The sequence below is a fragment of the Montipora foliosa genome, chromosome 10 (assembly GCF_036669935.1).
Source record: "Montipora foliosa isolate CH-2021 chromosome 10, ASM3666993v2, whole genome shotgun sequence".
Lineage (NCBI taxonomy): Eukaryota > Metazoa > Cnidaria > Anthozoa > Scleractinia > Acroporidae > Montipora > Montipora foliosa.
The window spans coordinates 27,916,731-27,931,730 of NC_090878.1; the positions used below are offsets into that span (position 1 = coordinate 27,916,731).

General features: G+C 38.0%; 1 long non-coding RNA gene across 1 annotated transcript in view; it reads right to left on the reverse strand.

The window, feature by feature from the left end:
- Positions 1-872: 872 nt before the first annotated feature.
- The window catches only part of LOC137973861 (uncharacterized), a 17,413-nt gene continuing 3,285 nt past the window's right edge, over positions 873-15,000 (reverse strand). Inside the window, exons 2-3 of the long non-coding RNA XR_011117332.1 lie at positions 9,397-9,757; positions 873-982 (exon numbers count right to left, since the gene is read on the reverse strand). This is a non-coding gene — a long non-coding RNA (uncharacterized lncRNA). The remainder of the gene's footprint in view (positions 983-9,396; positions 9,758-15,000) is intronic.

Here is a 15,000-nt window from a genome sequence, read left to right on the forward strand (position 1 = left end):
AGCGTGTAGTTGTCGACAACTCGTCTCACACACTGCGTTGTTTAGTTGTCGACAACTAAATGTCCAGTCCTTAAGGGCCTCAACAGAGGAGTCAAGTTGTTATCGACGACTATTTTCAGTCGACAAATTAATTGAGTGCTCAACTGCTTATGTCATGAAATGCGTTTTCACGAACGAAAAGGGAAAGTTGTCGATAACGGGTCTTTTTTGCGGGCGCCTGGAAAAATACCGACAAAAGATGAGGAACCACTGACTTCAAAAAATCGTTTGCGTCGCTGGGAAATAGACCTCAGTCATGAACATGTTGGTCACAGGCGGGAGAAAACGGGAGAAAACGGGACAAAGCGGCCGCGTTTTTCATCGACAAGTTAAGTAGTATCCTTTTGAAAAGGAAAACTACTTTTTTGTCGACGACTCAGTTGATTTTCGCTATTTGTAGTCGATAACTTGATTCACAGCACACGCAATGTTTTGTCATCGATAATTATCTCTTTATTCTTGACAGCTTAAATGTTATGGATGACTACTTGCCTCGTCTGTGGAGGCCCTAACTTTTATGATCAGCGAAACCTTTACAAATATTTCCAGTCTTCACTAAGACTCTCGAAAATACATGAAAGCCTGCAAATACAGAAGCTTGCTGGAGAAAAAAAGTTTTCACGTCTCAGTTCCCGGCCGTAGCAACTATTTATTACTAAACCGAAACCGTTTGGCTGGTTAACCATCTTACATTTGACTTGCAAATAAAGCTTCAAAAAATTAAATTGACAGCAATTATTGAAAAACTTTGGTCTTAAGATTCCTTACCACGAGCAGTTGGCTGCTAACAGAAGATAGTTTGTGTTTCCGTGACAGTTGATCTTACGATGGAGCTTTATCGCGACATTCATTGGTGTAAAGTTGCATTTTTCATCTCGTTACTGCATTGTGTCTGGGGTGAGTCCGATTTCATCTTTAGTTAGTCACGATTATATATGAAAGCCTGTAAATACGGAGCTTGTTGGGGAAATAAGAGGTGCGAGTTAGAGAATGCGCGTTAAAATAAATGGAAGACACAAGTTAGGGAATGCGAAATGCAACATAGAAAATCCGGAAAAAAAATTGCGAGGTGCATGTGATGGGTCGAAAATGTTAAATAAAAACGGCACTCCATAATAGGTAACAGAGAATCGAGGGAGAGAAGTCTTTGAAATATGGAATCTCTAAAACGGGGAAATTACAAAATGGGGAATCTCTAAGACGGGTGATCTCTAAAAGGAAGCATTATTAAAGATCTGACTACTGCAAAACCATTACAACATTGGCTCCCGTAACAAACGCTTCTGTAAGGTCCTAAACTGCAAAGTACCTTTTCAGCGCGCTCTATTGTTTGGTAAAATGCAAAAAAATATATATACATATATCGCTCAGTCTTAGGGATTAGATTTCTGCAACAAGGAACTAGTAAACAGTTTCACATGTTAACCATGAGTCATCTTCACTTTTAGTTTCAAATGAATCTACGAAACATTAAATTGACAGCAATTATTGAAAAAAGTTCCCTCTTAATATTCATTTACATGCACAACAGGTCGCTAAAAGAACCTAGTTTGTATTCCTGTCTAGTTTCATCTTGTACATGTGATGGAGCTTTATCGCGACATTCAATGGTGTAAAGTTGTATTTGTCATCACGTTACTATATGGTGTCTAGCGAGATGCGTTGGATATCATCTTTAGTTAGTCACGATTATGTATGGAAGCCTTTAAGTACGGAAACTTGTAGGGGACATGAGACTCGGGCATAGGAGTGACGCGAGATGAAAAATGCGTGATGCGAATTAGAAAATGCGAGATAAAAAAATGCGAAATGCCAGTTAGAAAATGTGTGATAAAATATGAACGATCCTAGTTTGAAAATGCGAGATGAAAAATGCGGGATGCAAGGTAGAAAATGTTAAATAAAAACGGCTGTCCAAAACATGGAACAACTGAGAATCGAAGGAGAGAAACTGAGAGTGGGGACTCTTTAAAACAGGGAATCTCTAAGACGGGTAATCTCTAGAAGGAAGAATTTTCAGAGATTTGATTAACTACAAATTCTTTACAATATAAGCTTCCTTAACAATAGTTTCCGTAAAGTCCTGAGCTGTTCCGTGTGGCTAATTCACAATACCTTTCGAGCGGGGTTTTCATTTTGCTGGTATAATTTGACAAAACCGTTTGGAACTTCCCTTGACCTATCACATCTTGAAGGACTATTTCTTCTCAGTGGAAACTGCGACAAGCCTCCAAACATAGCAAGTTCTTTTTTTGCACTTAAGGCAAACACCGAAGAAAACTAGATTTATCTATGTTGACTTATTAGACCTCAAGGCAACTTTGGACTCTGCTTATTGTCATTAACATTTAATGCCAATGAACACTAAAGACCCATCTTACTTCTTCCAGTTTTCTCCAAATTCTCTGAAGGAGCTGTTTCAGTATAATCTTAATTTGAAAAGTTTGAAAGCTACCAAAATATTTTTAGTCATAAACGGAAAAAGCTGATCTAAACGCACTCTGCGCAATCCCAACAGAGGACGCTCGATGATACTCGGTCCGTTATTCTTCGTTGTATTGAAGATCTTTCTTAGGGAATTGCTTCAATATTTCAGAATAAAAAGTAGCGACATAAAAACATGACGTTTCGGCGACGACATGTCACCATTATCAAATGAAAATTATTGTAAGTTAGGTAGTGTTATATGTAGGATAGAGAGTGGGAAAATACATTAGAATAAATGAGGCGGGCAAAAGCATCTCCTAAATAAGGCACTCAAACTTTCCGCGGCATTTCTTTAAGGTGGTAAATTGCTCGTGACGATTGTTGGATCTTTGGTTGTGTTTGTCCTTCAAGTGTTTACCGATGACGGAATATTTATGCTCCTCGATGCGTAGGTGGAGATGACGGCTGGTGCATGTAGCCTATATAATTCGAATCACGAATTGCATTAAATTCATACACAACGCATTGTTGATTTACAAGTGAGGGTTTTGTTTCTGTAACTTGAAATCTTCAGAGATTTTCCTACTTGTGAAAACTGGTGGTAATACACGATCGACTTGTAAATCAACAATGCGTTGTGTATGAATTTCAATGTAACTTTAATGTAATTGCGTCATCGGTAAACACCTGAAGGACAAACAGAACCAAAGATCCAACAATCTTCACGAGCAATTTACCACCTTAAAGAAATGCCAAGGAAAGTTTGAGTGCCTTATTTAGGAGATGCTTTTCATAAGGAAAAAGAGACCGACTCTAAACACTCAAAATGACTCCATTCTAGCGAAACTCTTAATTTAAATTTTGTTCATTCTTTTGTTTTTCCCCTCCTCATTTATTCTAATGTATTTTCCCATTCTCTATCCTACATATAACACTACCTAACTTACAATAATTTGCGTTTGATAATGGTGACATGTCGTCGCCAAAAAGTCATGTTTTTATGTCCCTACTTTTTATTCTGAAATGTTTGTCAAAACCTTTTTTTTCTTTGCTGACGACACTGCCTTCTTTAAGCATTGTGAATATTGAGCTTGAAACCGTCTCGCACTGGTTTAGTGATATTAAGAAAACCAAACTCTTAGTTTTCAGACCTAGGCCGAAAAGATTTAGCCTATTATATTTCTCTTGTGATGAATGGCAATGTTGTTGAACAAGTTGAAAGTACAAAATTCCTAGGTGTTGTTGATCAGGTCATGACCAGTAATTGGAAGACTCTTGCTAACTTTCAGACATAGTTTGGTGCTACTCTTGAAGATAGCTCCGAAAGTTACAAATGATTCAAAGAGCCAACGTCTCGACTCTCCTGTCTAGTGTCTTCATCAAAAGTGATCCAAAGGTATCGCAAAGGGACAAGCGGTGCAAACAGGTGTTACGTAACTTTATTTCTAAAGACGAGAATTCGGAATTAGACGTCTGGGAGCATTGTCTACTTTGCATTTACGCGCGTACATCACATGAAAGTGTCGGATGTGTCGCGGCATTGTGGACGATGTATCGGGTGATTCTACAAAGTCATACCCTACTTACAGTCTAATGACCTGTTCACACCCAAGCTTGACCATGTTTTGAACATGTTTAGTTAAACACGGTATTAAATTGTTTTCTTTTTAAATCATGTATACTGATTTTTGTCGACTGCAAATCTAGCACAGATCAAAGCATGTATTGAAACTCACCTGAATCTCACGTAAAGGCCAGTTGTTTCTGTGAAGGATTTTTATTTTGTAAAACCCAGTTTAATAAAAGATGTCTTGTTGGTGTGAATAGGGTATAAGTCACTCTTGGCTTTGCATTATGCGCTAATTTATCTCCGTCTCTCCTTTTGTATTGTATCTATGGCTCTCTACGTACATACGTAACGTAAATAGGATATACCTTGTTCAAAAACGTGCAGTTAGGGCAGTTTTTAAGACTGATTTCCAAAGCTTTTAGCAAACCACTCTTTTACCCTTTAAACGTTGTTGAAATTTTTTAAGGTCTTAATGATCTTCAAGTTGGATCCTTGATGTATAGCTATTACAATAGATCGTTGCCACGGTCATTTGAAAACACGTTTACAACAGGAACTTAAATTCACAATTAATTTACAAGATCTCTCCTAATATGAGAGAAGAACGGACAGCATGTTAAGAAAAGATTCGGGACTTCTAAAACGTAAATGCTTGAATCATGATAAAAACAAGCATTATTCCAGAATTGATTTTTTTTTTGTTATTGTGAAGACGAGTTCCTTGTTTGTGCGTTTTAAGTTTTCTGTAGTTTTTAGTGCATGCTGTTTAAATAAGAATGCGCCTAAAGTATGTCTTTTGGGACTCAAGTCTACTCTTTAACTGAGTTGAAAGCCTTGAATCCAGACCAAGGTATTGTCAAAGAGGGCCCTCTTTAAGTGTGGATGGGAGTAGGATGGTCAGAAAGTCCATTTCGCTGCGCCTGTTTTGTTTCAATAGTACAACACAAATGATTCCCACAATGCTGCTTTTCCCGTTCAAAGGACCCACTGCCAATCTTTATTGAATTTTCTTGTGTAGTCAAAGAAATGTCTGCTATCGAGGGTTGAAATGTAGCTCCTTTGTGTTTTTGGCACCGTGCTTGCTTAAGAGATATAATGGGGCAATCTTACCCCATTGATGCCTGTACTGATACCAATCACGCGCGTTATTTCATCGGCTCAGGGTACTTTTTGTGGTAGCTAAACTAGAGGGCATGTAAAGTACCATTTGAAAAAACACCTGATAGGTAGAAAGTCTAGAGCATATGGAACACTGTCTCATATAGTTTATGGAAAAATTACTCAACTTAGAACGACGTTGACTCAAACATTTCTCGAATCGTTGTTTTCAAGATCATAATTTACATCCTTGGGTAGGGGGCTTTGTGTACGTCTTTAGCTATATCTTTTTTTCCTTGCTATAAATTTTTAATATATATATATTTTTTTAAATGGCGTAATTTGTACACCAAAATTATGAAATAAAAAATATAGATCACCGAGCTCGTTTAAGAGTAAACCGCCATCGTACCTGTCTATCTCTATTATCGTAGATCGAAACAACAAAATTCACCATGTTCTCGGAATGCGTGCGCTTATAGGCAAAGAATTATGGTCATTCACAACTTCTTTCACGTGTTTTAAGAGCTGCTTTAGCGTGTGTGATCGACTTACGCCATATTTACAATGTTACAAATTTGACCAATTTTGTAAATATTGACACACCGTATGCGCAGTACAGGATGTGCAGTCCAATACTGAGGAATCACCGTAAAATCTATAACTATTGCATTTAAAGGAGTTGCTTAGAAGGCGTTTAAATATGAGAATATTCTTAGCGCTTCTTACGTAAGGGGGTACAGAATTCCAAAGCTTGGCGGCCGGAAACGAAAATGATCTATGGCGCCATTCTTAAAAATTTGGTGGCATTAAAAGTGTGCCGGACCCTCTTAAATTGTAATTACATATTTTAAATTTAAGAAGTTCTTGTATGTAGGGTGGAGCTTGTTTATTGATACAACTATAAACTAAAACCATAAGTCCTGAAATTGTCTTCTTTGTTATAGCATTCTTATGTCAACCATATTTAATAAGAGGTCACTGGGCGTTCGTTTTCCATGGGCCAAGACAGATCTAAGAATATAATTATTAGTGTCTTGTAGCCTTTTCTTTTCACTTCTTCCAACTCCAAGCAATAGCGGACAGCAATATTCTACATGAGGCAAAATATATGCCTTATAAAGGCGGACCATTCGTCTAAAAGAATAAACCTAGGAATCCTCCTTAACGTAGGGGCTTTGGCATATGCCTTTTTGACTTGTTCAGATAAAGACCAAAACAGGAAGCTATATGGAACATTTTTATGTGAGCTCTTGGGAAAGCGAGAAACAATTTTCGGAACGCGAAACGGGATAAAACCCAGTGAACAATTTAAAATGCTTTAGAATTATGGTAATCAAGTAATCGTTCATATTTAAACAGGTCTTTGTACAATCGAATTTGTGAAATAAGTTTCCAAAGCATACATTTCGGTACAATAAAAACATTCTCCGGCTAAAAATTTTTGACAAGCAATATAAGCTTTCGGCTGTCGATCTACAGCCTTCCACAGATAAAACGTTAAATTAGTGAAATATATACAGAAAAGGCGAGATAAAAGTGACAAAGAGAACGGAGTAAAAGTATGAAAAATAGTGGCTATTGTTTATAAAGAATGATATACTGATTAGGAATCGGCTTAGAGTTATTGTCAGCATGCTTGGTAGCAGAGGTGTGCCAGGCCTCTAGAGTTTTTCTGATACGAAAAGAGCCTTTGTCGATAACTCGAGAATGATTTAAATCAATGCGATGACCGAAAGACCACGCATGTTTCTAATTACCAGGACAGCCTTAAGCTCGAGACCCCCACCTTTAAAACCAAGAACTATGGTGGAAAAGCGTTCTCAGTGTGTGCTCCTCGCCTTTGGAACGATCTCCCTAGGGACTTACGGAATTCACCTTCTCTGGAGACATTTAAAAGAGGACTAAAGACTTATTTATTTAACCAATAATTTTAACTTTTTGCATTTTAACTTAACTATTTTATTTATTTTTCTATATTTGTAAATTTGTAAGGGCATTGAGACATAGTGTAATGCCCCAGAACTGCATTATTATTATTATTATTTGAGACACCATACTGACATTTAGAGGGAGGAAGCTGCGATCCTATTTCTAACTAAAACTTGCGAAGATTTACGGATAGCTTCAATGGCGCTTCTTTCGGTCAAACGCGCGATTCGGGGCCTACAAGTCCCACATTTCTCCGACCTTTTACATTTACAGCATTTTTCTCGCCAAGTAAAGTCTCTTAGCCAATCAACGCACAATATCTCGGTGCACGTGAAACTAAACAAGAAAAAGCATGCAGGACATGAATCTGAAAATAATTAGGTCTCAGAGGACAATAGCTTAAATCTGGCAGGATAAAATGCAAAGGAGAACATTTGTGATCCATTTTAAGCTTATTTTTCTTGCCAAAGTCTCGCCCACAGGTAGATTGCAACCCAGGGAGGAGGGACTCCCATATGAAAAGTACGGGGGTGGTCGTCGTACCTTTTAGGGGTTAAAGGAGCAGTTTTGGTACTTCTTAGGGTCTTCAGCCTCAAAAGGTCCACAGCGGGAGCTTTAGCGGTACCTTTTAGGGTACTGAGACGAAAAATTATTACAGCAGACATTTGATAATTAACTATTCCTCAATTTTGTCTTATTAAAATTTGGTACCTCTTAAAAGTGAAAAAATTTCATGCCACGCCCACAAGAGAGGATCTTGGTACCTCTTAAGGGTTCTTTTCAAAATTTCCGACGAGCAACCCCCCCCCCCCCACCCCCCCCCCCCCCCCCAAGTGCAAGTGACGTCTGTGTTTTAACGAAGTAAAGATACATTCAAACCAAATTTTTTTTCTGAAAAGGAAAAGTAACTTAGAAGTTCGTTACTCACATGTAGCCGACTTCACCTCTTCATTCAAAATTTAAAGGCCCGGACGGACTGGTCCGATTGCACAGAATAATCAACAAATAAAACTAGCATTTACAGGGCAAACGAGGAAACATTTGCTGAGGAAGCAAAATGTTTGTGAACAAAATCAGGAACATTTTTGCTTCCGCAACAAATGTTCCCTTGGACTGCAAACGGGGAAACATATATTTCCTTCTGCAACAATGTTTCCGCAACATTGCTTCCTCTTTTGCGGGCGCCTTGAAACATACAGACTGAGAACTTGCATATCGCTGTAGCAAGCCGGGTCATTTGGTACATTGTGATTGGCTCTCGTGATTGGCTGAATCCGATACACTTTGCGTCAACTCGGGAAAAGCATGTGGGGAGGAGGCAGTTTCTCTTCTCTAGTTAAATTACCGGAGAAATGCGACTTCCGTCAAAGCTACTGCGTCACTTATGGGAAATTGAACAACGTTTTAACACTGCGTTTATATTCTTGAAAACATGCTTTTGTTCTCCTTCTATCGTGCGAATAATTTTTCATCTCAGTTTGTTCCCATGTGATTGTTTTTGCTCAATGTTTAGTTGAAGCCACCTGTGTCGTCTCAGACTTCCTCAGTTTAAAGCTAAGAACATAATTTACTATTAGCAGGTGCTAGGTGAACCCCAATGACTGGAACTACATTTAGGGCCTCCACGGACTAGACATTTTAAGTTGTCGACAAGTAAGCAGTTTCCCTTTTCGAAAATGGAAACTGCTTACTTGTCCTCAACTTAATTTAGCGTGTAGTTGTCGACAACTCGTCTCACACACTGCGTTGTTTAGTTGTCGACAACTAAATGTCCAGTCCTTAAGGGCCTCAACAGAGGAGTCAAGTTGTTATCGACGACTATTTTCAGTCGACAAATTAATTGAGTGCTCAACTGCTTATGTCATGAAATGCGTTTTCACGAACGAAAAGGGAAAGTTGTCGATAACGGGTCTTTTTTGCGGGCGCCTGGAAAAATACCGACAAAAGATGAGGAACCACTGACTTCAAAAAATCGTTTGCGTCGCTGGGAAATAGACCTCAGTCATGAACATGTTGGTCACAGGCGGGAGAAAACGGGAGAAAACGGGACAAAGCGGCCGCGTTTTTCATCGACAAGTTAAGTAGTATCCTTTTGAAAAGGAAAACTACTTTTTTGTCGACGACTCAGTTGATTTTCGCTATTTGTAGTCGATAACTTGATTCACAGCACACGCAATGTTTTGTCATCGATAATTATCTCTTTATTCTTGACAGCTTAAATGTTATGGATGACTACTTGCCTCGTCTGTGGAGGCCCTAACTTTTATGATCAGCGAAACCTTTACAAATATTTCCAGTCTTCACTAAGACTCTCGAAAATACATGAAAGCCTGCAAATACAGAAGCTTGCTGGAGAAAAAAAGTTTTCACGTCTCAGTTCCCGGCCGTAGCAACTATTTATTACTAAACCGAAACCGTTTGGCTGGTTAACCATCTTACATTTGACTTGCAAATAAAGCTTCAAAAAATTAAATTGACAGCAATTATTGAAAAACTTTGGTCTTAAGATTCCTTACCACGAGCAGTTGGCTGCTAACAGAAGATAGTTTGTGTTTCCGTGACAGTTGATCTTACGATGGAGCTTTATCGCGACATTCATTGGTGTAAAGTTGCATTTTTCATCTCGTTACTGCATTGTGTCTGGGGTGAGTCCGATTTCATCTTTAGTTAGTCACGATTATATATGAAAGCCTGTAAATACGGAGCTTGTTGGGGAAATAAGAGGTGCGAGTTAGAGAATGCGCGTTAAAATAAATGGAAGACACAAGTTAGGGAATGCGAAATGCAACATAGAAAATCCGGAAAAAAAATTGCGAGGTGCATGTGATGGGTCGAAAATGTTAAATAAAAACGGCACTCCATAATAGGTAACAGAGAATCGAGGGAGAGAAGTCTTTGAAATATGGAATCTCTAAAACGGGGAAATTACAAAATGGGGAATCTCTAAGACGGGTGATCTCTAAAAGGAAGCATTATTAAAGATCTGACTACTGCAAAACCATTACAACATTGGCTCCCGTAACAAACGCTTCTGTAAGGTCCTAAACTGCAAAGTACCTTTTCAGCGCGCTCTATTGTTTGGTAAAATGCAAAAAAATATATATACATATATCGCTCAGTCTTAGGGATTAGATTTCTGCAACAAGGAACTAGTAAACAGTTTCACATGTTAACCATGAGTCATCTTCACTTTTAGTTTCAAATGAATCTACGAAACATTAAATTGACAGCAATTATTGAAAAAAGTTCCCTCTTAATATTCATTTACATGCACAACAGGTCGCTAAAAGAACCTAGTTTGTATTCCTGTCTAGTTTCATCTTGTACATGTGATGGAGCTTTATCGCGACATTCAATGGTGTAAAGTTGTATTTGTCATCACGTTACTATATGGTGTCTAGCGAGATGCGTTGGATATCATCTTTAGTTAGTCACGATTATGTATGGAAGCCTTTAAGTACGGAAACTTGTAGGGGACATGAGACTCGGGCATAGGAGTGACGCGAGATGAAAAATGCGTGATGCGAATTAGAAAATGCGAGATAAAAAAATGCGAAATGCCAGTTAGAAAATGTGTGATAAAATATGAACGATCCTAGTTTGAAAATGCGAGATGAAAAATGCGGGATGCAAGGTAGAAAATGTTAAATAAAAACGGCTGTCCAAAACATGGAACAACTGAGAATCGAAGGAGAGAAACTGAGAGTGGGGACTCTTTAAAACAGGGAATCTCTAAGACGGGTAATCTCTAGAAGGAAGAATTTTCAGAGATTTGATTAACTACAAATTCTTTACAATATAAGCTTCCTTAACAATAGTTTCCGTAAAGTCCTGAGCTGTTCCGTGTGGCTAATTCACAATACCTTTCGAGCGGGGTTTTCATTTTGCTGGTATAATTTGACAAAACCGTTTGGAACTTCCCTTGACCTATCACATCTTGAAGGACTATTTCTTCTCAGTGGAAACTGCGACAAGCCTCCAAACATAGCAAGTTCTTTTTTTGCACTTAAGGCAAACACCGAAGAAAACTAGATTTATCTATGTTGACTTATTAGACCTCAAGGCAACTTTGGACTCTGCTTATTGTCATTAACATTTAATGCCAATGAACACTAAAGACCCATCTTACTTCTTCCAGTTTTCTCCAAATTCTCTGAAGGAGCTGTTTCAGTATAATCTTAATTTGAAAAGTTTGAAAGCTACCAAAATATTTTTAGTCATAAACGGAAAAAGCTGATCTAAACGCACTCTGCGCAATCCCAACAGAGGACGCTCGATGATACTCGGTCCGTTATTCTTCGTTGTATTGAAGATCTTTCTTAGGGAATTGCTTCAATATTTCAGAATAAAAAGTAGCGACATAAAAACATGACGTTTCGGCGACGACATGTCACCATTATCAAATGAAAATTATTGTAAGTTAGGTAGTGTTATATGTAGGATAGAGAGTGGGAAAATACATTAGAATAAATGAGGCGGGCAAAAGCATCTCCTAAATAAGGCACTCAAACTTTCCGCGGCATTTCTTTAAGGTGGTAAATTGCTCGTGACGATTGTTGGATCTTTGGTTGTGTTTGTCCTTCAAGTGTTTACCGATGACGGAATATTTATGCTCCTCGATGCGTAGGTGGAGATGACGGCTGGTGCATGTAGCCTATATAATTCGAATCACGAATTGCATTAAATTCATACACAACGCATTGTTGATTTACAAGTGAGGGTTTTGTTTCTGTAACTTGAAATCTTCAGAGATTTTCCTACTTGTGAAAACTGGTGGTAATACACGATCGACTTGTAAATCAACAATGCGTTGTGTATGAATTTCAATGTAACTTTAATGTAATTGCGTCATCGGTAAACACCTGAAGGACAAACAGAACCAAAGATCCAACAATCTTCACGAGCAATTTACCACCTTAAAGAAATGCCAAGGAAAGTTTGAGTGCCTTATTTAGGAGATGCTTTTCATAAGGAAAAAGAGACCGACTCTAAACACTCAAAATGACTCCATTCTAGCGAAACTCTTAATTTAAATTTTGTTCATTCTTTTGTTTTTCCCCTCCTCATTTATTCTAATGTATTTTCCCATTCTCTATCCTACATATAACACTACCTAACTTACAATAATTTGCATTTGATAATGGTGACATGTCGTCGCCAAAAAGTCATGTTTTTATGTCCCTACTTTTTATTCTGAAATGTTTGTCAAAACCTTTTTTTTCTTTGCTGACGACACTGCCTTCTTTAAGCATTGTGAATATTGAGCTTGAAACCGTCTCGCACTGGTTTAGTGATATTAAGAAAACCAAACTCTTAGTTTTCAGACCTAGGCCGAAAAGATTTAGCCTATTATATTTCTCTTGTGATGAATGGCAATGTTGTTGAACAAGTTGAAAGTACAAAATTCCTAGGTGTTGTTGATCAGGTCATGACCAGTAATTGGAAGACTCTTGCTAACTTTCAGACATAGTTTGGTGCTACTCTTGAAGATAGCTCCGAAAGTTACAAATGATTCAAAGAGCCAACGTCTCGACTCTCCTGTCTAGTGTCTTCATCAAAAGTGATCCAAAGGTATCGCAAAGGGACAAGGGGTGCAAACAGGTGTTACGTAACTTTATTTCTAAAGACGAGAATTCGGAATTAGACGTCTGGGAGCATTGTCTACTTTGCATTTACGCGCGTACATCACATGAAAGTGTCGGATGTGTCGCGGCATTGTGGACGATGTATCGGGTGATTCTACAAAGTCATACCCTACTTACAGTCTAATGACCTGTTCACACCCAAGCTTGACCATGTTTTGAACATGTTTAGTTAAACACGGTATTAAATTGTTTTCTTTTTAAATCATGTATACTGATTTTTGTCGACTGCAAATCTAGCACAGATCAAAGCATGTATTGAAACTCACCTGAATCTCACGTAAAGGCCAGTTGTTTCTGTGAAGGATTTTTATTTTGTAAAACCCAGTTTAATAAAAGATGTCTTGTTGGTGTGAATAGGGTATAAGTCACTCTTGGCTTTGCATTATGCGCTAATTTATCTCCGTCTCTCCTTTTGTATTGTATCTATGGCTCTCTACGTACATACGTAACGTAAATAGGATATACCTTGTTCAAAAACGTGCAGTTAGGGCAGTTTTTAAGACTGATTTCCAAAGCTTTTAGCAAACCACTCTTTTACCCTTTAAACGTTGTTGAAATTTTTTAAGGTCTTAATGATCTTCAAGTTGGATCCTTGATGTATAGCTATTACAATAGATCGTTGCCACGGTCATTTGAAAACACGTTTACAACAGGAACTTAAATTCACAATTAATTTACAAGATCTCTCCTAATATGAGAGAAGAACGGACAGCATGTTAAGAAAAGATTCGGGACTTCTAAAACGTAAATGCTTGAATCATGATAAAAACAAGCATTATTCCAGAATTGATTTTTTTTTTGTTATTGTGAAGACGAGTTCCTTGTTTGTGCGTTTTAAGTTTTCTGTAGTTTTTAGTGCATGCTGTTTAAATAAGAATGCGCCTAAAGTATGTCTTTTGGGACTCAAGTCTACTCTTTAACTGAGTTGAAAGCCTTGAATCCAGACCAAGGTATTGTCAAAGAGGGCCCTCTTTAAGTGTGGATGGGAGTAGGATGGTCAGAAAGTCCATTTCGCTGCGCCTGTTTTGTTTCAATAGTACAACACAAATGATTCCCACAATGCTGCTTTTCCCGTTCAAAGGACCCACTGCCAATCTTTATTGAATTTTCTTGTGTAGTCAAAGAAATGTCTGCTATCGAGGGTTGAAATGTAGCTCCTTTGTGTTTTTGGCACCGTGCTTGCTTAAGAGATATAATGGGGCAATCTTACCCCATTGATGCCTGTACTGATACCAATCACGCGCGTTATTTCATCGGCTCAGGGTACTTTTTGTGGTAGCTAAACTAGAGGGCATGTAAAGTACCATTTGAAAAAACACCTGATAGGTAGAAAGTCTAGAGCATATGGAACACTGTCTCATATAGTTTATGGAAAAATTACTCAACTTAGAACGACGTTGACTCAAACATTTCTCGAATCGTTGTTTTCAAGATCATAATTTACATCCTTGGGTAGGGGGCTTTGTGTACGTCTTTAGCTATATCTTTTTTTCCTTGCTATAAATTTTTAATATATATATATTTTTTAAATGGCGTAATTTGTACACCAAAATTATGAAATAAAAAATATAGATCACCGAGCTCGTTTAAGAGTAAACCGCCATCGTACCTGTCTATCTCTATTATCGTAGATCGAAACAACAAAATTCACCATGTTCTCGGAATGCGTGCGCTTATAGGCAAAGAATTATGGTCATTCACAACTTCTTTCACGTGTTTTAAGAGCTGCTTTAGCGTGTGTGATCGACTTACGCCATATTTACAATGTTACAAATTTGACCAATTTTGTAAATATTGACACACCGTATGCGCAGTACAGGATGTGCAGTCCAATACTGAGGAATCACCGTAAAATCTATAACTATTGCATTTAAAGGAGTTGCTTAGAAGGCGTTTAAATATGAGAATATTCTTAGCGCTTCTTACGTAAGGGGGTACAGAATTCCAAAGCTTGGCGGCCGGAAACGAAAATGATCTATGGCGCCATTCTTAAAAATTTGGTGGCATTAAAAGTGTGCCGGACCCTCTTAAATTGTAATTACATATTTTAAATTTAAGAAGTTCTTGTATGTAGGGTGGAGCTTGTTTATTGATACAACTATAAACTAAAACCATAAGTCCTGAAATTGTCTTCTTTGTTATAGCATTCTTATGTCAACCATATTTAATAAGAGGTCACTGGGCGTTCGTTTTCCATGGGCCAAGACAGATCTAAGAATATAATTATTAGTGTCTTGTAGCCTTTTCTTTTCACTTCTTCCAACTCCAAGCAATAGCGGACAGCAATAT